At 34.4% G+C, this 23,063-nt stretch overlaps 1 long non-coding RNA gene across 1 annotated transcript in view; it reads left to right on the top strand.

Annotated features, from left to right (window-relative positions):
* LOC116652892 overlaps positions 1 to 12,173 on the top strand; it is a 30,220-nt gene extending 18,047 nt beyond the window's left edge. The window contains exons 2-3 of the long non-coding RNA XR_004306087.1: positions 529 to 599; positions 10,297 to 12,173. This is a non-coding gene — a long non-coding RNA (uncharacterized LOC116652892). The remainder of the gene's footprint in view (positions 1 to 528; positions 600 to 10,296) is intronic.
* Positions 12,174 to 23,063: the final 10,890 nt, after the last annotated feature.

The raw sequence follows: 23,063 nt of genomic DNA on the forward strand, positions 1-23,063 counted from the left end.
GCCGAATTGCTGTATTAAATCCACATCACTAGGTAGCAAAACTGTCATTCTTCTTAGTTCTTTGTTAGAAATAATTAGAAGATCTTACATAAAATAAACAAACAAAAAATAAAAACAATGCAACAGATTTATGTTTTATTAAAGTACTGTAAGCATTAATGTACCATTTCAGCTTGAACTGCTGTTCTTCAATTTCTCAGCCTTGGCAATTGGAGATACAGCAAGACTCAAATATCAAAATCACTGATAGTATACCATGAACATTCCTTAGTAAAAAGATATTTTACTGCAACCTATTTATAGCAAATAATTCAAAAGGTTTATAAACATTTTTATGTCCATAAAATATCTTCAGTTTTTTTGTGAATTTGCTCATTTGCTGAGAATATTTGACAAAGTCACAGGATTACATCTGGTTCATTTTATAAGTGGGGAGTGGAGCTGCACAATCTTTCCTTGTAACTTACTCTAATGTTGAAGTATGAACAGAGGGGTACCATTAGTTCTAATTATTTGCTTTCTCTCTAGCTTTCTGTCAGTACAGGTCAACAGAGAAGGTCCATTCGCTATTGTCCTGTCCATTTTCTTCCCAGTACTTGGTAAGAAGTGATTTATTTCTAATGAAAATCTGAAGCATCAGTTCAGTTTAAGCCATTTAAGCCTATAAATGGTTGTTATTAATAGGGGGAAAAAAAATAATTAAAAGTCAAGTTCTGTCAAAAGATTTGAGATTCTCAGAGAGCTAGTATTACTCCCTTGTAATTTCACCTCAAGTGAACATCTTTTCCAGTCACAACACACTCAAAACAAAGAAACACAGATGTCACTTGGGCTTCTTGAGCACCTGACTCAAGGCTCTTGACCTTGCAGATAGCCTTAAGTTTTTTCATTAGATACCAAGTTCAGTCTTCCACCACATTTTTTTGTTTTTTTGTTCTGGTATTTTTAGAAAATAAAATTTAACTTCACTAATGGTAAAGGTTTATTTCCTTTTAAAATAATTCATACCGAGTTTACATTTGTTCTTGTGTTAACTGATCTCTTTCCTACCATTTGTTTCAATGTAATTTTTGTATGAAGAAGATTTACGTCCTCTCTAAATCACCTTCTGTGACAATGAACATTTATTTTAATTTTATTTTAATTTTATTTTTTTCCTCCTTTTGAAAAGGTTTTCCATTCTTCGGAATATTTCAGGACATTTTTTAGCTTGCTATGTCATGTTGAACATTTTGTTTCTAGGCTACGCCTTGCATGATGGAGCTAATATTACCCTGTTTCTAGTAGAATTATTTACCCTGATTGAGGTCCTCCAAAAACTACAGTTGCTTTCTGCAGCTGCTAGTGATTGATGAATACATCCAAATCTTTAGTCTCTGTCATTTCCATCTGATGAACTCCCAATCAAGAGCAAAAATTCCTGTTAGTTTTCAAGAGAGCAGCCTTGCTTTCTGTATTACTACTTTTTATCCTAGTGCTGTGCCTCCAGTCCTCAGGGTCAGACTATTTGTAGAATATTCCAATCTGTTTCCATAGTGATAAAGCTCCCTACCTTTCTGTCATCAAATTTTACTTGCCTATTTCTACATTTGTGTCAAGCTTTTAGCTGGACATATTAAATAAAATTACTTTCCAGACCTGTTCTTTGTTCTTTTATTCATGCATGAGATGCTCCTACACAAGAGCATAAACTCAATCTTATGCTTGGCCATTTCAGCCTTTCTTTAGACTTAATCTCCACAATTCTTTACAATATCAGTAGAGATACAAAATCCAGGTGAACCACAGGAAATTTACTGTCTCATTAGAGAAAAAAATATGCAGCTAGTATGTTTCAACATAGATTTTACAGATACTTTAATATCCATCTCAGAAAAGGAATATCTGTAGAGAACCTGAAGAAGAGCCCTTCTAGCTCATTATCTCACTGGCAACCATCAAAAGGAGGTGATCAGGCAAAAGTATAGTACTAGGACATGGAAAAAAATATACTGCCATAGTGCATTACCCAAAACTCCTAAGATCTGTGAGTCAAAACTTTCTTGACTCATAGGATGTGCTTGTATTTAACACCATTGGAAAGGTTACTGAAATATATCTAATGTCTTCTTTCAGTTTTTTTCCTGATCCATTTTGATATTTTCAGCTCAGGACTACTCTGTCTTGGGCAAGAAGTAGAACTTGCACCATTTACTCTCTGTGTAACTGCACTAAATCTTCTATATGTTAGTTCTTCCAAAACTGCAAATGTTGATTATGAGGTTTACCCTCATTTTATTAACATTAATTTTCAAAGTTTTGCTTCCACAGATTTCCCCCATTCCAATGTCATCCTTCCCATTCATCACTGCTTGTTTGCCCTTGTTTTAGATGTCTTCATTTACACTGAAACTTAAAGAGCACTCGTTTAGTTCTTTGTCCTCTGGATAATTTTGCTATTTTATCTTTGCTATTTTTTACTTTACCATTATTGTCTGTTTTAGTTGTCCTTATAGTATCTACCACAGATTGAAATGTGCTGATTATTATTTTATCCGTAAAGTTTCTGTTTTCTGAGAAAGATATTTCTTTGATGTTTAATTCTCTATTAAGTTACATGCAAGTACTTTGTTTCCTCTTAATATGTAAAATCAATATTCATCCAGCTGTAAAGTGAGCTGTTTCCTGACGTTTTTTCCTTCACGTGTTTTCCTTTGTCAGATTGGCATACAAGGTCCAGATAGCTTTCACACCTTTGATTTAATGAAATTTCAGAGCCTACTCAGATCATCTGTCTTCATTGGCTGCATCTCTTAGTTTCTAAAATATCAGAGAAATCAAAAACCATAGTAACAGAACAATTTATTTATGTATTCATAGAAACTGAAGACACATGTCCACTTACTGTTGCAACATTATCTGATAAATTGTTATCACCTTTTCATTTTCTCTGTTGGTTGTAATTGTCTACTCCTCAAAAATTCCTGTCCATTCCAGTCTTCACAATGAGATTTTCAAGTGATTGTTCCATTCTGGACAAAACTAGGTAGGTTAATTTAAATGGTCTGAAATGTAGTCTTTGATAACCCAGCTATTTTGGTTTGAAATGCATTAGAAAGTGATCACAGGAGCAGCTCATCTAACAAAATCCATGAAACAACAGTTGTCAAGTATATGTAGCAATGACAGATAGAGCACAATGAGCTTGAGAGCAATAAGCTATTTTCCAGCACACCAATAACAAGATGATGCCCAAGTACAATACAAAGTCAAACAGGCTACCTCAGATGAACTGATACACTATCATTTACATGCATTAGTTTGAAAAATTTTAAAAATGTCAAAAAAACGATTTCTGGATATCTTAACAAGATTGAAGTTTTAAGGGTAACACTCATGTTTAGACAGGATTTTTTATATAATAAATTTGCAAACCTTTGGAGGTGTGACTAATTAAAGGAATGATTTTTTGACGTCAAAGCTATCCATAGTCCCCCTCAGAACAGGGGTAGCATCCATAACTCCTGTATAAACATTGCCAAATGCACTAAGTATTAACTTTGATTATGTGATCTCACCTAATAAAAAGAAGTGAAACATATTATGTTCAAACAATATAACATTAGTCAAAACCTTACCAGTTTCTTATTTTCCCTACAAAAATTAGTCATTAAAATTTTAACTTGAGAGCACTAGGCACATCAAATACCATTGTTACAATGTGGATGAATAGCAGCTAAAAATGCTCTTTTGAATACTAAGCTAAATCCTTGAGCTTGGATTCAGAAAGACAACTAATACTTTTATAAACCATTTACCCATGTGTAGTTGCTTATTAATCTTGGAATATATAAATACATTAAGTTAACTTTTCCCTCACAGCATAATTATTTTGTTCTAACATTTGCATTTCTGTTAAATAATGCTGACTTATTTGTATGAGAACTTCTGTGAGTATCTGTCTTTTCTTTTGTTCTATTTCTGTTTTTTAGTAAGTCTTCTATTACCTGAATTAAAATAAATAAATAAATAAATAAATAAATAAATAAATAAATAAATAAATAAATAAGGGCAAGGGAAGTGGAAAATGTTCAAACACTGTTACTGTGCTCCTTGTACCTGTCATCGTTGTCCAAATGGAAATGAGCAGGAAGCATTACTTTTGGAGTGATCTATATAGAATCATAGAATTGTAGAATCATCAAATGATTTGGTTTACAGAAATCATCTAGTTGCATGACTCCTGCTATGGGCAGGGCCACTTTCCACTAGATAAGTTGCTCAAAGCCCCATCCAACCTGGCTTTGAATATCTCTAGGGACAGGGCAGACACATCATCTCTGGAAAGCCTATTCCAGTGCCTCACCACCCTCATAAGGAAGAATTTCTTCCTAAGGTCTAATATTTTTAAATTTTATTTTAGGTTAAAGCTACTACACACTAACCTATCACTACATTCACTGATAAAAAGTCCTTTTCCAGCCTTCCTGCTGTTTCTCTTTAGAAACTGAAAGGCATCCATGAGGTCTCCCTGAAGCCTTCTCCAGGCTGAAAAATCCCAGATGTCTCAGCCTCTTTCCATAACAGAGCTCCAGCCCTCTGATTATCCCATGGTCCTCTTATGGACTTGCTCCAGCAGGCCCTTATCCTTCTTATGTTGGTTGCCCCAAAAAATATATGTACAGGGAGCAAAACCTTTCAGAACTGCCTTGTCAAATGTAAATACAATTAGTATTGAATATACTCTTCACAATGGAGAACTGTATCTTTAAACCCCTCACCCAATGTTTTTTTTAATAGTTCACACATTTTAGAAATTAATAATAATAAAAAAATAAATAAGTAAAAAAAAATAAATAATAATAATAATAATAATAATAATAAAAAGCTGTAAAGCTTTTCACACCATGAATCAGTGTAATTTTTTCTTTTTAGAAACAAATAAATAAGTACAATTGACTGGCCTAGTGAGTTAGCTGCTGCACTAATAATCAGTGATAAAAAAAATGTATATACAGGTACTTATTTGAAGTGTTCAGTGAAGTGGAAGTTTAGTTGTTATAAATACAAGAATATCTGCAGAGCTTTTAGCTTCTTATAATTTTTTTAGGAAGGAAAAAATATTAAACAAATAATGTCCTCTTACTCACAATCTGAAAATATTCCATAAAACAGAATGCAAAATGGCAACATCTTATCTCTTGGAACATATGAAGAGCATTGGCAACATTTGTCTTAGTGATGACTTGCACTGCTTCCTATTAAGAAGCTTTTCACTGGAGCTTAAAGGCACTTACTATTAGCCACTTGCTGGAAAATTAGACTGGATGAAGTCCAGAATCAATTTTGTTTCTCAGTGTAAAAGTGTAATAGAATAGATAGGGTGATAAAGACCTTAGAACATGTAATAATTGTTTTAGAAGGTCCTCACTGCAACAAAATACCCAACTGAAATATTTCTAGCAATATTCCATGTTTACCCACGGAGCAGAACTATCTTGTTTTCTTGGTATTCTATACTACCAAAAGTGAAAAAGAAACAAACAAACAAACAAAAAACAAAAAACAAACAAACAAAAAAAACCACAACAAAGAACTTCAGATAATGCAGTAACTAAACTTGTAATATTGTTATCCTGTTGTTTATCTAGATATTTTGTAAATATCTCAAGCATGACAGTTGGTTTTTTTTTGTGTGTGTTAATGTTAAGGAATCACAGCAGATTGTTAGCAACTGTACACTTCAAAAAGATGCCAAAGAGAAAATTAAATTGAACTGTAAATAATCTGAATACATTATAATTTAGCATGATCTATATGACTATAAGAAAACACAGATTATGCTATTTTTTAGTGGGCTGTTCTTCCAGCACTTCCACTTGAATCAAGGCCTTCCAGCTAACTAGGCAACCGGAGATGACCATGATATTTGATAAAAGTGGCAATCCTTGGTATCAGAGCGATATCACAAACATAACTTTTTATCACTTGGGTGAAAAGCACCTCCTGGCATGTAATGCTGCTTAAATCAACTATCAGCTTTATGTGCTACAGGAAGATACTAACCAAAGTATAGGCATGTTTCACCTTTTTCTTCCTTTTTCTCTTTCTTCTTCCCTTTTTCTTTTTCACTTTTTCTTTCTTTCTCTTTTCCTTTCCTTTCCCCTTCCCCCCCCTTCCTTCTTCCCCTTTCTCTTCCTCTTCCCCCTCCACTTCCTCTACCTCCTTTTCTTAAAATCTTTCCAGATTTCCCAGAGCAATTCCCATTTTCAAAGCTGCATAAGAACAGGATTTTCTTACATGTGATTTTTATTTATTTATTTATTTTCCTGGAGGGATGAAACATCCTCTTAGCTTTCATGTCAGAGAAATTAACATATACTTTTTCTTCATTTCTGACATTTTTCAGAATCTTCAAGATATTTCCAAAGTGGATTCAAAAATATACAGTGGCTCCTATTGCTACAGTGAAATTTAATGCACTGTATTAATTGGGAATGTTTTCCACACTGCTCAGGTAATCAATTTCTTGTCCTGGGCAGCAGATCAAAATCTGCTAAAGACCAGAGTCCAATGCCCTTGGCCAGAGTAATTTATCTTTTTCACACAAACAAGATGATCTGCATGGGCTTCATAATGCTATTATTCAACAGACACTAACGGCTATAAATGTGAAAAACAACACTAGTAATAAAACAAAACAAAACAAAACAAAACAAAACAGAATGTACAATATTCATAAGGAAATTAAATACCCACTTCTAGTGACTTTCTGCTTGAGAAACCTTCAGATTTGATTTTAATTAGACAATTAGAAATAACAGTAAATAAGGGACAGAAAACTGGGTGCATCAAACTCCTTATTTCTCTTCTCTCCACCACTTCAGTGGCCAGACTGTCCATGCTCTTGCTAGAACACTGTTTGTCAGTTCACTGAAAAATCATGAAGTAGTCAGTATTTTCTAGTTCAGTAATGGCTTCACATTCAAGTAAAATAATGAAACTTGAGTAGAAATAAAACTAAAATCATGAGTATTTCAAAAATAATTCATCCTGATAGAACAGTCTATGTAAGGGTACAGAGTATCCAGACTAATATATTCCTTTATTTAATGAAAACTTCAGGTAATAAGCATACGTATGAAAATCTGATAGCCTGAGTTCTTGATCACAAACTATTTGATATTTTACATGTAATATCACAAATAGAGATAGCTTTGTAGTGGGCTATGAGCATGAGCACATTGCATTTATAATCAATTCAAATGCACAGCAGTAGAGATGGGGATGATATTTCTGTGTGTTTTCAAAAGTATTGAGCTTCAACTGAAAATGAAGCCATTTGATTCAGTGTAAGTTTACCTAATTAAATGCTCATGAGAATTTGGCTCAAAGCAACTTCAAAGTGCAATTCCTAAGAAAAGTTATTATGCAAATCCATTTTTCTCCTCTTGAGTTTTATTCAAATTTATTCTTAGCGATGTATCTGTTTAGACATATTTGCATTATTTTTATATTATTATTAAAAAAAAAAAAAGAAAAAGAAAAAAGAAAAAAAGAAAAAAGCCATGATTAAAGTAATGCACATGCAATTTACACTTCTCCATTCATTTTCTTTACTTGTGGATTATAATCCTTTCTCAGTTAGGAATATATAAAAACTCAGTATATTCCTGTATGATATTCTTATCAATTAACTAAACGAACACCAGCATCAAAAGTAATCTCAGAAATTTCTAAAATGTGAGTTCACATGCAATTTTGTTAAACAAAATTATGTATACTGTGAACATATGTATATTTTTTAGTCTCTGTATTTCTCAAAAGTGTGCTACAAGCATGAGTAAAAGATGCATGCATCAATTTTACTCTCCAATGAAATTATCAGAACCTTGTATGGTGGTTTTGCAAATAAAATAGAAAGTGTGAGTAAATTCTTGATACTTGTCTCGATCATTTAAGAAATTTAAAATGAGAGAAAATGAAGTGTTCTCAAAGATCTTTCAGTTGAGTAGCGAGGAAAGAAATGTTGAGAGGTATTCCACTGAGAGTTTTTACTTTAATCCTGTTATTAATCTTCACCTAAAATTCTGTGGAAAGGCCTTTGGAAAAATCTATGTCTTTCGCAGTAGAACTAGAGTATTCTTCCAGTTTGCATGGTCCAGCATTCCAACATAAGTGTGACTGCAAGGACAATGTTTCAGAAAGGAACAGCTGATTGATTTGCCCTTCTCAACAGAGAAGTTATCATCAGCATAACACCTTTCAATGATAACTACTGGTGCTAACATTCAGTTTCTAATATGTCAATCACCCTACCAATCTGTCATCATTTCTAGGGAGAAAAGAAAGAAAAAAAACCAGAAAGAACACTCCAGAGAGATTTACACTTGGATTGCTGAGAACAAATATTAAAATTTCTATATTAGTGTTATTAAAATATACCAGATAGAAGTACATTGAAGCTTAGCTTTCTTTAGATTAAGGAAGACAAGGACAATGGTTTTGACCTACAAATACTGAAGACAGAACGCAGTATATAGGGTCATTTCTGAGTAGGTCATCTTGAAAACAGCCTGCAAAGGCTACTGAGTCTCCTACCTTTTATGAGAAAATGCAAAAACAGGTAGAAGAGGGTGAAATATTTTTCTTGTTGCCACAAGACTGCAACATAATGAGTTTTCCCAGGGTCTTTTACTCAGCTCTTCAGACTTTGTACATGAATATAATACACTGACTACAAATAAATATTTAACTACCTTAGTAAGTGTGCCTTTACTCTTATTATTTTTTAAAGTTTAATTTTAACATATATAAGCAAACATCTCTGCACTTTTCTTAGCTTTCTCTGGATAATGGTCATGTTACATAAAGTAGCATAAAAATATATTTGAACTCTCATCATATTTTTTCTGAAAAATCATTATTAGAGAATCAGAGCTGGATTGTCTTCTGTACCATCTTTGTGAATAAGTCTGTGTAAGTTTTCTCCTATTCGCTGATTACATTGCTGCAACACTGAATGAAACAAATGATCTTGTTAAGTTTGTTTATAATTATAAAACTGCATAAACATTATGCTGCTGTGATGTTATGGTTTTCTTATTCTGTGGTGCCTGCAATTTATAGAAACTGCACATTTCAAAATAACAGCTAACTTGTTATTCCTGGGAAGCTGTAAGGCGTGGATTTAGTTTTATTTTGTTTGTGGCTTCTATAGCTTTTTCCTGGGAGCGTGCATGTGGGTAGAAAGTTGACTTATTAGCATTGACAAAGTACAGTTTCTTAATATGTATTTTATTTCCCGTACATTTCAATTTCATTTACATCTTTTTTTTTTTTTTCTTTTTTCTTTTTTCTTTCTTTTCTGGTCTTTCTAAGTTATGATAAGTGCTAGGCCTACTTCCTACACGTGTTTCCTGATGACAGATGGCATAAGATTTAGGAAAACCAATGTAAATAGTTCAGATATTTTCCTAACTCAAATAAATAACACCTATGCTTCCTTTCTCTATTATGTTACTTAACTCCTATGGAAAGTTAAGTGACTAGAATTAATTTCTATGGGTAATTAAGTGATTAGAATAATAGTGAGTTGACTGTAAACTGTCTCTTGAGAGGGACAGCAAGAAGGGAGAGTTTGATAGTAATGATTTCTCAGTCTTTATTTTTTTGGAATCAAAGCAAGTCATATTGGATACTTAAGCTTTAAGTAATTTCTTGAAGCTCAGAAATCAATTTTCCTCATACAGTAATTATGTACCCTATTTGAGAATTAAAATGCTAATGAAAAAAAAACCAACCAAACAAACAAAAAAACATTCTCTGAAAAATAGTTTTAAATGGGAACAATAACAACAATAACAAGACAAGAGATGGCAGCTTCAGAAGAAAATAGTTTTCTTTGTTGGAGTGGTTACAAAGTTCATCAGTTTCAGTACTTCATTACTTAAAATTATTTGAAAAAATATTAATTCATTTACCAATAAAAAGATATCTAATGTTACTTAAATGTAATAAACTTTCATTTGCAATATGTTTTAATTCCTTTTTTAAAAATATAAATGCATTTTTCTTGATTTTAGACTGAAAAAAAAAAAAAAGTAAAAAATGAAAGAAACATAAATATTACCAGGAATAGGGAAAAAAAAAAATAATTGAATAATTAATTTTTAGAAGTTATATGCATATTATGAGAAGTGATTTCATATGGATGAAAAATTAATCTGTGTATTTCAAATCCTGAATCTTGTTTATGTTGACCTGACCTTTTTCAGAATGCATACACCTTAGGTGTGTAACCTTTTTGCATTGCAGAATCATTAAGGTTGGAGATCTCTAAGAACATCTAGGTCAGTTATTGATGTTTCCCCACCATGCCCACTGAAAACCATATCCCTCAGTACCACAACCACATACCTCCTGAACACTTCCAGGGACAGTGACTCAGCAGCCTCCTTCCTTGGGACAACTTGTTCTAATGCATTACCACTATTTCTAAGAAAATACTTTTCTTAATATCCAACCTGAACATCCTCTGCTACAGCTTGAAGATTTTACCTCTCATCATACTACTACTATCTGGGAGAAGAGTCTGAAACTCACCTTACTATGACCTCCTTTCAGGAAGTTATACAGAGCAATTTGCATTTCTGTGTCAGGTTCCATTTTGTTAGACTGCCCCTCTCCTGCTATCCATTGCATGGTGACAAAACGTAATGAAAAACTGGTGGGAAGGTTAAGCCTCTACTGACATGTCATCAGTGTCTGCCTCTGAAATTGCAGGTAAACATAATAAAGAATAATTATTTTCAGAGCACTCTTTGTAATTAGCTAACTTCCTGGTCCTTCCTATAAGCATAGCCAATGCACAATGCTTTCCCTCCTACAGGATGATGCCAGTGAACTGGCTTTTGTTATGCAGGCTGTCTGGATGAGTGTGACAGTTATGGCTTTTTACAGCTATACTGGATATCTTTGAGATAAAATATACATAAACACACACTATTTTACAAAGTCTTCTCTTGTCTATAAAGTTCCTTGTCTGAAGAATGGGCCAAATAGCCTTAACTTGCCTAAACAAAGGCCAGACTATCTCAATTTCCTTTCCTTCAAAACTTCCTTTTGCCAAGACAAATTTTTGCTTCACATTATGCACTTTCTTCAGGGCTTTAAATAGTGTTGAGTCCACAATTCTTGACATCTTAACTGAACTAAATTTAGGTTTTTGGTATTGCTTTTGTTTTACCACAAATATTACCCATATGAATGGCTTTGGAAAGCTGTTTGAAGTTTTTAAATCTTGAAAGTGGTTGTGGCTGAGATGAATTTGTGAACAAAAGACAGGAGAAACAATCAATAGCACATGATGAGTTCAATTTATCATGGTGCTACCTGCACAACATAGTTGGGATGCAATTGCATATATCAAGAAACATATCACATTATTTCTTTAGGCTTGTTTTCTCCCTATGCAACATTCACTAGATTCTCTACCTTTTGCTGTTTCTCTGCTCATAATTGAGGTTATTATTAATAATTGATTTTCCCTCCCTTAAGCATGTATCTGCCAGGCTTGAGGGCCAAAGCATTCAATAAACCAGTCCTCCAAAAATTAAAGAACCTTTTGTCATTTATTATCTTATTTGAATCTTCATTGCACATAATTCTAAACTTCACTGAACATCCCTCACCTTAGAAAACTTCAAAATCTCTGACATTACAAAAAAAATATTTTCATAAAAAGGAAAAAGTGAATGGCATAGTGCCTTCAGTGATTCCTTGCTAAGTTGTTATTATTACTTTTGATATAGATATCACATATACATATTATCAAGAGCACAGTTGTCTCTCAGTGAGCACTGAGAAGCAGATTAGAAGTAGTGGGTAGTGCCAGTTTGAAAAGGATATACAGGGTCAAACCACCATCCAGTATGACCAGACAAGTATCTCATCCCAAACTTGCATACTTATTATATAATACTAGGAAGGTTCTTTTGTGATTTGAATTTCTAAAATTTTACATGAAAAATTAAATTATGTTCAATTTAAATTTTACTAAGAGCCCTCACTGTTACTGCTCATCTTCTGTTCCATGAACCAACTCTGAAAAAAAGATATTATTAAAGACAGAATGTGATTCAAATATATAATACTGTTACTATTTAATTTCTTTCTGTGGATTTTGCTTCTATATAACCATAAAAAGTGTCCTGTTTATATTACTCTAGGCATAGTCTTTTAAAATGTCTTGGCTTATTGTTGGCAAGGGAACGTTGTAATGTGGATAATGATGGGATAATAACTTTGATTTTGAACTTCTATTACTTGAAATTTTGCAGCATTCCTTGAACAGGATATGCACTGGGACTTGTTAGCTCTGTAATTGCAATCCTTACCTTGCAGGGAGTTTTGTATGCCCAGCATCCAAATGGACAGCCAAAGCAATTGAAGTCTGAAGAATTATCGTTCAATCTTTTGATTATTCTGAGTGGCTGCAAATATTTTAAAGGCTCTTCATTTGAAAGTTTTTGAAAGGACTTTTCTAGAAACCAGCTAATTCCTGTTCAGAGTTCATATCTGAAATTTGCACCTTCAGAACAAATTGGCAACTAATATAGCTCTATTGGTCTGGGGTCTAATTACAGATAGGTCCACATAAGGAGCAAGGAATTAGCATAGTTCAGCTGTGTCAATACAACTGAACATGACCATTCTAATGTAATGCCCAGACATGGTGACTGAAATGGGTTTCATATTATACACTAATTTATTTCCAGAGCTCTCTAGACTGATTTAACACGGACAGCACTTATAATCTCACACAGAAAGACATCATTAACTGCTTGAAGATATCCAGTATAGATATCTAGCCTTCTTCATTCCATTTTAGGGAGCATATCCATAAAAGTAAGGTGAAACAGCATTTCCCATTATCTAGAAACATACTGTGAATCCTCTGTTATTCCTGACTGTATGGCAATAATTCTTCAGCTGACATTCTTGGTGAGAAATTTCTCTCACACCACCTCATTCATCCTATTGCACTTAACCAAAAATTGTACCTTCTGTCCACTTACTTACAACCACTCTGTGCTGAGATTTCATATTCTTTAGAGGCTAACACATAAGCTTACTGAATTTCTTTAGACCTATTTGCTGTAGAAATAGTTTCAGAGATACAGTAGGTGGCACTCTCCCTCCTGAGTCAGGAGTGCCTCATTTCAAAGCAAATAAGAGAACTTGTTGATGAACTATGCAGTAATAAAATATTAGCTTTTCTATAATCATAGAAAATGCAGAAAAGTATGCACTATATTCTGCTCACTGTTAAAATGCACATTGTGCAGAAAAGAAATGCAATGACTGTAAGCAGGCAGCTGCAATGTTCTGATGATGAAAAACATCAAAGTAGAGAAGAATCCTTCAAGGTTTTGCATATCTGTGATGAATGGATATTAGATCTATGCTGGCCCTGAGAATAGAAGACACTGTAGGAGTACTGCAGTTACCGAGGCAATAATCTCTCTTCACAGAAGATCTCTATTTTATCTTTTATAGAGCACCTTCCAAGAAAATAATACCACAAGGAGAATGCTACTGAAGGTACAGGTTTTAGACAGTCTATCATAGGCTGTTTGCACAGTGAGTGGAGAAGTAGAGAAAAAAAAAAAAAAAAGAGAGAGAGAGAGAGAGAGAAGCAGTTTCCTGCATCTGAACTGTTAAGCAGTGATCCTCAGTTCTGTCCTTAGTTAAATCTTCCATACACAAGATGATATGAAAACTCACTACCACAAAGCATCTGATGTCCTAACCCTGAAGAAATGATGACGATGATGTACAAACTTTTCACCATATATGTGTGGACATAACCATATTCTCTAATCTAAGTGAACTGGGACAAGCAACCGGTGAGTGCGATTATGAAGAATCTTTCTCCTTCTGGTTATCAAATACAACAACAGTAACCACCACAATGACATTCCTCAGTTTGGCCATGAGTCATACATAAGATATTATTGTCACTAATGTGGTTCAGAGTACAGATGGCATAAACACTCTTATTATAAGCAAGAATATTTCAGGGAGTATTATTGATTTTAATGTGGAAACAATTCTGAACAACACTATTAAATCATTAGGCACAGCTTATTTCATTTAGAATGTAGTTGAACCTAGTGCTCTAATTTTTGTTCAGAATAGCAAATGCATTTATACATTGGAGTGAAAACAGTATAACAGAAGAATAAGATAGCCAAGAGATGAGGAGAGTAAACAGGAACTAAGTATGGAAGAAAGATTGAAGCAGAAAGAGGACAAATATTAAATACATTGAGAAAGAGATAAAATAATGAGCACTTTTTTGACAGAAAAGAATGGGAGAGAAAGGAGACTTGTTGGAGATATTCTGAATTTGATGCTATATTAGCCTCTTTTTAGCCTGTATCATGTGACAATAGTTAATTAAATTAAGGGCAGTAAAGTTAGAAGGAATGAGAAGGTAAACCTTACTTAAACAGTACATTATCAATTTGTAGTATTCACAACCACTGCGGGTCATGTAGACAGACATTGTGGTTGGATAATTTTATGACTAGCAATAACATTTGCAGCTCTGTCAACTTAGTGACAGAAAGATAATCAAAGAGACTCTTGCAAAGAACACTGCCCCCAAAATTCAAAGGTCTGCTATATTATGAAGGACTCAGCATAGGCTTAAAATGTCACATCATTTATTTGTGTGGGAGTGCACAACATGCAGAGAATTAAAAGTTATTATATCCCATTTCCAGTGATCAATAAATAAGTGGTTAAGGAATAGATAAACATCCTGTAATGTTCTTGATCAATGACCTTCCACATTATGCTAAGTAAGCTTCCCTGAGTAGCTGTCTTCTCCTTTCTCTCTGTCTGCAAACGGCAATTTTGGGACCTGATTCTATACATGGGGCTCTGATTTTGAAATAAAAATCATGATCAACTCATGAAATGCAATTAACACTAAAATGAAAATTTAAGGGTCATTTTTCTTGAATTGATTATTTTCAAGCTTTTAAATTTCACCTTTCTCAATGTCTGACCACACAATCAAGAAAGTAATAACTACTTCTCTTCCCCTCTCACTGGGAATACGTTGCAATATTTGTCAATTACCTTGTCCCACAAGAAGATGTAAATAAAATCAAAATCTGAGATGTCTTTCATTGAAACTATTGTGGCTAAATAATGGATTAACAATGTTCAGTCCAAAAAGTAACCAAAAAGAAGCAGTTTCCATAGTTTTTAATAGACTTGTGTCACACCATCACTGACCAAGACTGGCCTTTCTGCCTCTCACCCCTGAAACGCAGTGCATTGTTTCAAGCAGTGCTGTGATCTTCTCAAGATAATTTCTTCTTCTAAAATAGTGTGGTTTCTATGTGAAACTGGATATCTGTTTTTTACAGATTTAGATATTTTCTTAAAAGAAAAGGGTCTTCCATATCAGCATCTTCCCAGCAACATTTTAGCTGAATGTTTTCCCAAGTCAGATCATCAGCTAAACATATAATATTTTTTCATATTTTTTCCTTACTGTTAAAAATGTTACATTTTTAAGCACTTTACAGAAACACTTTACAGAAACCAAATAAAAATGAAAGCTTTTAAGATCAAGAATCAGTTTTAAAGCTTAACAACCATAACACCTGGCCAAAGTATGAAGTCAGATAGCAATTCACCTTACTTGAAACACATGTGAAAGCAGGATGATCAGATTTTAGTCTCTACTTCCACTTCCAAAAGTTTTTTCTTTGGCCATGTAAGCTGTGTTGTAACATATATTGCATGGGCCTACTACAGTCTTATTCCTCCAAAGGAAAATGAAATTTGAAAGCAGACTATTTAGTCAGTAAATAATGAAAAATCTGAAAAGAAGAAGAAGAAGAAGAAAAAAAAAAAAACAACAACCTCTTTGTATTTTATGGTACATAACATATGTCTCTGAATAAAAATTCAGATGTAAATTAAAACATATGCAAAAGAAAAATTAATAAATAGTAGTACTCAAAGTGTGGCTTTACACAATCAAACCCCTAGGCAAGAGATAAGAATGTAATAAGTGTGTTAATGGCAGGAAATCTTACATAATGATACATAAAAGCTATCCTGATCTTTTTGTGCATATTCGGTCTAGGGACCTGAGTATGAGAACTGCTGTCTGTTTAGAATGGGGTTCACAGACCCAAATCTTGCTCTATATAATGATCAACTTGAAAATTAAACTATCTTTTTGCGAAGGAAAATGAAGCATACTTGTTTATATATTACCAAGATAAAAACACTCAAATCATTAAGCATAAAATCATCTAAGTTAGAAAATACCGTTAATATCATCAAATCCAATGACCAATCCAGTCTCCCAAGTCCTATCATTAAACAATGCACTTTAGTGCAACTTCCACTCACCTCTTAAATGTCTTCAGGGATTTTCATTTTACCAATTCCTTGGCCACCCTATTCCAATGTTTGATCACCAGCTCAGTGAAGAAATTCTTCCTCATATCCAATAAAAATTACATTGGATATTATAGTAAGTAGGATCTTCTGTTAAGGTTTCTCTCAAATAGCAGCTTATTTGCTACCATGGATATAAAGATGAATCTTATCCTCAAACTCTGCTGAAAGTGAAATAGTGGAGTCTATGCTAGTGTTTAATAAGTTTAATACCAGCTAGCAATTCTACTGAGACATCTTAATGTCACTCTTAAGTGAGTTTTTGTAGTTTTACTTTAAATTTTACTATAAACTCAAATCTCCTGACTCACGCACAGATTAAATAAGCAAGGATGTCTCTTTGAATATGTTTTTGCTTTATTATACTCAGTCTTACAGGTCAAACATCCACACAACTCTGAGTAGGAATTCATACAAGAAAAATTTTAAAGCTTTTAAGATTTTATTTTTAAGTTAAAACTTTTATAAGTAGGGAACTACAGCAAAATGCTTCAGTACCAACCCCTTCTGAAACAATTCAGGTCCCTTTATATGCTGCCAGTATCACTTTTTCAGTTGAAGTACAGAGGATCTCATATCCTCTATAATCTCAATTCCAAAACCCAAGGGATCAACTTCAAATCTCCCCTGAATCTTACTACCAGAGTCTCCAATATGGCCATTCTCCCTGGCTGCAGCATAGAGCATGTTTTTTACAAACTGTGATCCAGAATACATGTTCTTCAGAAGCCCACAACACCTCAGAAAGCTTGTGTTTCCATTTTGTTAGTTGGTGGAGACACAGCAGTTATTTTATTGATCGATGGGATTTATTTTATTGATCCATTTTATTGATCTGCGGGGATCTGACAACACCCGTTTTCTCATTTTATTCCTAAAAACTGGATCTCCTGTGCAGATCCCTTGATCTTACTTTGTTTTATTTAAAAAAAAAAAAAAAAAGAAAAAAAAAAAAAAATAGTGCAATGAGGTTGAGAAGGAAGACTTAAGATTGCTACGGTCATTGGATTACAGGTTTGTTTTATTTAAAAAAAAAAAAAAAAAGAAAGAAAAAAAAAAAGGCTTTTAGAACAATTTGAATAATTTTCTTCCCTTTCTCAAAATATTCTTCTTCTGTGTTGCCCCACATGCTGATGTCTCCAAAGTACTGCAGGCATTCAGGAGCTTCCTCCTATTCCAGTGCAGTCAGGATCAGCCCATGACAAAAGATTGGGCTGTGTTTCTATCTCTGAAGCTGTTGATTCCAGATGCTCTTCTGCAAGAGGCCATGCTTTTGCAGGATTGCCTCAAAGTGAGTTGAGAATGGACAAGTCCAAGCAAGTTCTGGGCAACGGCTGAGAAATCCTTTGCCTGAGGGACACAGATGAAAAAGGCGAGGGGCAATGAAAGAGAGATAAACTGCAGATGAATGGTGTGATCTTTTGTGTGGGCTTATCTCCAGGAAGATGGCTATCTCAGGGAGTGCTGCACATGACTCTTACCCAAGCACCCAGGAATGTTAGGTAGGCAGGAGAAAGGATAAAAGAGGGATCAGCAACCATGAAGTTAGATTTTCGGACATCTGATTCTTCACTATGGACATTCTGCTCACTGACGGACTCTCCTGGACCTGCTACCTGAATCCTGCTGCCTGCTCCTGGACTTACCCTGCGTCTCCTTCCTGCTACCCACTTGCTGCCCAAGGGTTGCTGCGCTGCTGCTGCTCCCTCCCACCCCCCTGCGCTTCTGCCTCGGACCGTCGGACCGTCTCGCAAGGGGACCACTGCTGGATCCTGGTGCTGACTATCCCTGCCTTTTTCTATCTTTTCAGTCATCTGCCTTCCCTTCTCCATCACCCTAAATCGTCTGTCCTCCCCTTCCCCATCTTCCTGATTAAGAATTGTATTAAACTGCTAGGACCAACATTTGAACCGCTGTTTCTTAATCTCACGCCGGGTATAATATATCAAAGAACCTTGCCTCCATCCTATAAATTGGAGCAAGACACCCTCCTAGTAAAAGCAAACTGTGGTCTACACTGTGCTGCCAGGGGGATTGAGAAAAATGCATAGATCAGTGCATTTGTGGCATACAACTTGTTTGCCTTTAATTCCAGTTGATATTAAGTTCTAGCACGTAGTAGGGAACTGCTTTGAAAATGTGTCAATTTGCTATCTCTCACAACTAATGTTAAATAGCTTTTAAATATCATCAAGCAGTCTGTTTCAAAGTTGAAGAGAAGCCTTGAATTTCATGCACCTATGAAGCACCAGAAAGTGGGTACACCCTTTATATGCTGAATGTTCTATGTATGCCTGTTTGGACATCTTAAAAATGCACAAACTGGAATTCGTATGTTCATTTAATTCAGTCAGGTATCTGTTTTGCTGTCAGGTGGTATGACCAAATAGAAGGCAATATAGAAAATCAATACAGACTGAAATGTAAAGTAAAGCAAATATATATATATATATATATATATATATATATGTATATGTATTTTTTGCAATTCCTGTATTTCATTTGTTCATTTTGGGAAATACATCTGAATTGATGTAAACCACTTCAATATTCTCAAATATGTTTTTAATTGAAACTGATCTAATTCAAGACTGTGCTTTGATATTTACTTTTTTTTTTTATTTATTTTATTTTTTAATATCATACTTGCAGTGCAAAGTCTGCATTGACAACTGACAGCCTGTGTCTCAACCAGAAACACAGAGTGTTTAGATATAGGCATGTGTGTATAGACTCCCAAATTGTGATTTGAAGCTGGTTTTGGCAAAAAGGGCTTTGTGCATAGTCAATTTCTACATTTTTATGAGAATATGTGTAAGTATCCACTACATGCATGATCATGGAAACACACTAGAAGATAAAATCCTTAATGCAGTCAGTTCAGCAGAAAACAAAGCAGAAACTGAACTTCCTTTTTTCCTCCTTTTTTTTTTTATTTTTTTTTAATTAAATTAAATTACTTTTATCATTATTGCCAGAACAGCAAGATGTACATAACAAAATAGCTCTTTCTCTGCATACATAAGTCTTAGAGCCTCACTGTAACTGGTCTCATATCTTAGTATTTCTTAAGTAAAACTAGCTAATCACTAGCCTCAGTCATCAGTGTTTCCATGCTATTCCTTTTCTTCTTTCTTGGCACTTCCAGAGGTTCCTGACTAGTATTTAAATCAGATTTTGTCTGTATTCTGTGTTACTGATGTATGTTGCATTTAAAACTACCACAGCAGAGTCTGAACCACTTTCTATTGCAACAGATTTGAAATGCATACCCTCAATTACCTCTTGCAAGGAACACAATTTATAATATAAAAATTTTAGTTAAAAGGAAAGAAACAAAACAACAACAACAAAAACTAAAATAACCCATGAGATTAAGCAAAGGCTATCTTCCAACCTATCAGAAAATTTCTGACTGCATGTTCTGTCCAAGCCAATAGTGCTGTAATCAGTCAGGAGTCCTGCCATCAAAACAGTCAGAAATTAGAGTAGATTCCCACTGCTGTTCCTAACAGATACAAATGCTGTCTGATCTAGGATAACTATTTGGAACCATTTTGCTTTGTTCCTTGCTGCCAAGGAACTCAGCAGATCTCTTAGGCATCTGCTTGTCTTTGAATCTGGCATTCTCAGGTGTAGTGGACTTTAAATAACTGAACTGCAACAAAAGGAGTGAGCACATGATTCCTTGTTGCACTCTTGTGTGTCTACATTTAGGGAGTAAACTCCAAAACATTTGCTAGAGATAAACAGATTCCATTTTTTGTTATTACTAGTAGAGTGGTCCCATTGAGACTTCATGTGAACTTTTATATATTATTTAAATCCATCAAACTGAGAGCACAGAAGGAGAAATAGAAAGAAATTCATCAGATTACAGAGCAAGATATGCAGCTGGGAGATGGAGATTCAGTTCATAGGGCTGCCATAATGTATAGCTTGTAGGCTTTGAAAACAATACAAAATTCAAACATTAACATTTTCATTTTTCAATCTTGTAGTTCCAGCTACAGTGTTTATAATTGAATCACAGGGAGCAAGGATCTGTCCTCTTACCATCCTTCCACCATGGTGCTCACAGTGAAGGAATAAATACGGAAAAACTGTACGCTATCTGGTTCTATCTTTTCTCTGGCTTCCCACTTACATTTCAATGTCTACAGGGAAACAAGCGCTGCAGCACACATGCAGTAGTTCCTGGTGGTCAGAAAACTTTCCTAATGGCTTTAAGTGAGAAAATAAAGCTCTGGGTTTTTTTAATGCTCACTCTACTCTCTCAAAAAATTCAAGCCTGTTCGTAAAGACAAAAAAAAAAAAAAAAAATACATTTCACAAAATTACCTTATAATTTCTGCAAGAAGAAAAAGAGTTCACAGACATAGAAATCTACAGTTTTAAGGTACACTGTTTCACAAGTAGATATGTCACAGCTTTGTTTTCAGGTGAATTAGTTCAGAGTGAAAAAGGCAATTTTCTTCTCACTTAAAAATCAGTAACCTGGTACTAGGGAGCTATCTGTCAGTGTGTTATAAACTCTACAATATTTAATTTTATGTAACATTTATCTGAAAGAGTGAAGTGAAATCTTTGAATTTTGTAGCAGCTAGTTCACAAGAGAATGTTTTTTTAAGCTGATATTACAGTTGGTTCCTTCTCTTTCTATTATTTATTTATTTTTTTAATTAAACCAAAGAAAATCGGAAAATACACAGGGGGCTGCTACCTATGTGCAATACTGCTTTTCCAGGCAGTGGCCAGACAAACACTTCAGCCAAAGTGGGGGAACAGTAATTCTCACATTTTGAGGAACAGGCAGTACAGAGAAAGGAAACACAGCAGCCTACTGTGTGTAATCCCAACACAGAGGAGTGTTAAGGCAGCATCACAAAGGCATCACACCTTTATGCACATGCCTTTGTGCTCCCGTACAGGCAGTGTAAACAGACACAGGATGTCCTCAATGTAATACCATTTATTGTCCTCACTGTTATACCATTTATTGATCTTCATCTGTCAAGAATCCCCAAAAACTATCAATGGCTAACAGAAGTCGAAGTAGCTCTTGAGCTTCTTTATTCTTAACAGGCATCAGGATCTAAGCTCAGTACGATAAAATCACCAGCTCCCTGGCTATCCTGTCTCTGATTTTCCAAGTATAAACTCTGAATTCCTGCATTTCTACAGTGTACCTTGTTGTTGCAGGTCAACTTTGAAGGCTGTGCACTTCATCTCACCTGGTGACCCTGCCACCAAAGATTTGTATTGAAATGCAGCAGCAGGCCTTTCAAGTGCCTGCTTCTTTCATAAGAGAACGGACATTCTGAAAATAGAGCACTAAGTACTAGGGCTGAGCAAGTGCTGCTAAGTCAGATAGATAAAAAAGCCAACTAAGTTAAAAAAAAATGAAGAAAGAAAGAAAAGAAAGAAAAAAGAGAAAAAGAAAATGATGTCTGATATCTGCAGGAAAATAAGCAAGTGAGTAAAAAGCTGGAAGAGCATTAATCATGTCAATGGCTATGATCTTAATATTAAGTTCTTCTAGAATCCTTTTATTCATGTTTAAATTCAGCGGTTAAGAATCCTTTTATTCATGTTTAAATTCAGCAGTTAATATCTTAAAACAAAGAAATCCTCATGTTTCTATTTTTTAATTTATTGAAACCTACAGAAAATATTTTCACAGTATTAGTTTCGTACACAAGAGTGTAAATGATGAAGGGATATGTGCAGGTATGTTTCTGTGGTTTTATGCCTATATTTATACATATAATCTCTCTTGCTCTTTTTGAACACAAATTCTCCTTTTGTCACATCAAGATAAGCATGGTTATTATGATGCATCCTTACAGCCTGTTCTTAGGTAGAACAGAAAATTTGGCTTGCAGAGAAAGAAAAAGAGATAAAGGTGATGTTATCAATTTCTGAAATATATTTCTAGTTACAACATAATATAGCGTAGGATGCCGAAAGGATTTGCAGTCCACAAGAAAAAGCTTCCACATGCTGGCAAATTACAAAATGTAATAACTGGCATATGAATATTAAATTGCCACATTACCGGTGAAGTTTGGGGAGAAGGAATATGATTAACTCATGTGTAACAAGAAGAGTAGCACTGACATTTTTGGGCCATTGTCCATTTCATCCAATGCCACACATTTTGTTATTCTCTATCTCATATTTCTGAAACAACAGGAAGGCTGAAACTGAGTATCAGGATAGATTTGGGAACAAATCCCACTTCTTGAACCAGCCCTTTACTCTATGCTAATTTCAATAATACTTTATCTTGTGCTTGTCTTCAATACAACATCCTTCTTCAGCTGAGCTGCTTTCTTTTCTTTTGAGTGGGTATTCACATCTGATCATACAGATGGAGTCTTTCAACCAGACTTCTTTCTTGGTAAGTTACCCTTACAGCTTTTCAGGTTTGTTGTTGTTGTTGTTTGTTTGTTTGTTTGTTTTCCCCACACTAACACTGAGAGAGGTTAGAGTAAAAGTAAATACAAAGGAATAAAGTCTCCTTACCTCCAGACTTTTTTACATTCTTTTCTTCCCTTGCTGTTTCTTATGCTAGAATTAAAAACAAA

The sequence above is a fragment of the Coturnix japonica genome, chromosome 2, assembly GCF_001577835.2.
Source record: "Coturnix japonica isolate 7356 chromosome 2, Coturnix japonica 2.1, whole genome shotgun sequence".
In the NCBI taxonomy this organism is placed as follows: Eukaryota; Metazoa; Chordata; class Aves; order Galliformes; family Phasianidae; genus Coturnix; species Coturnix japonica.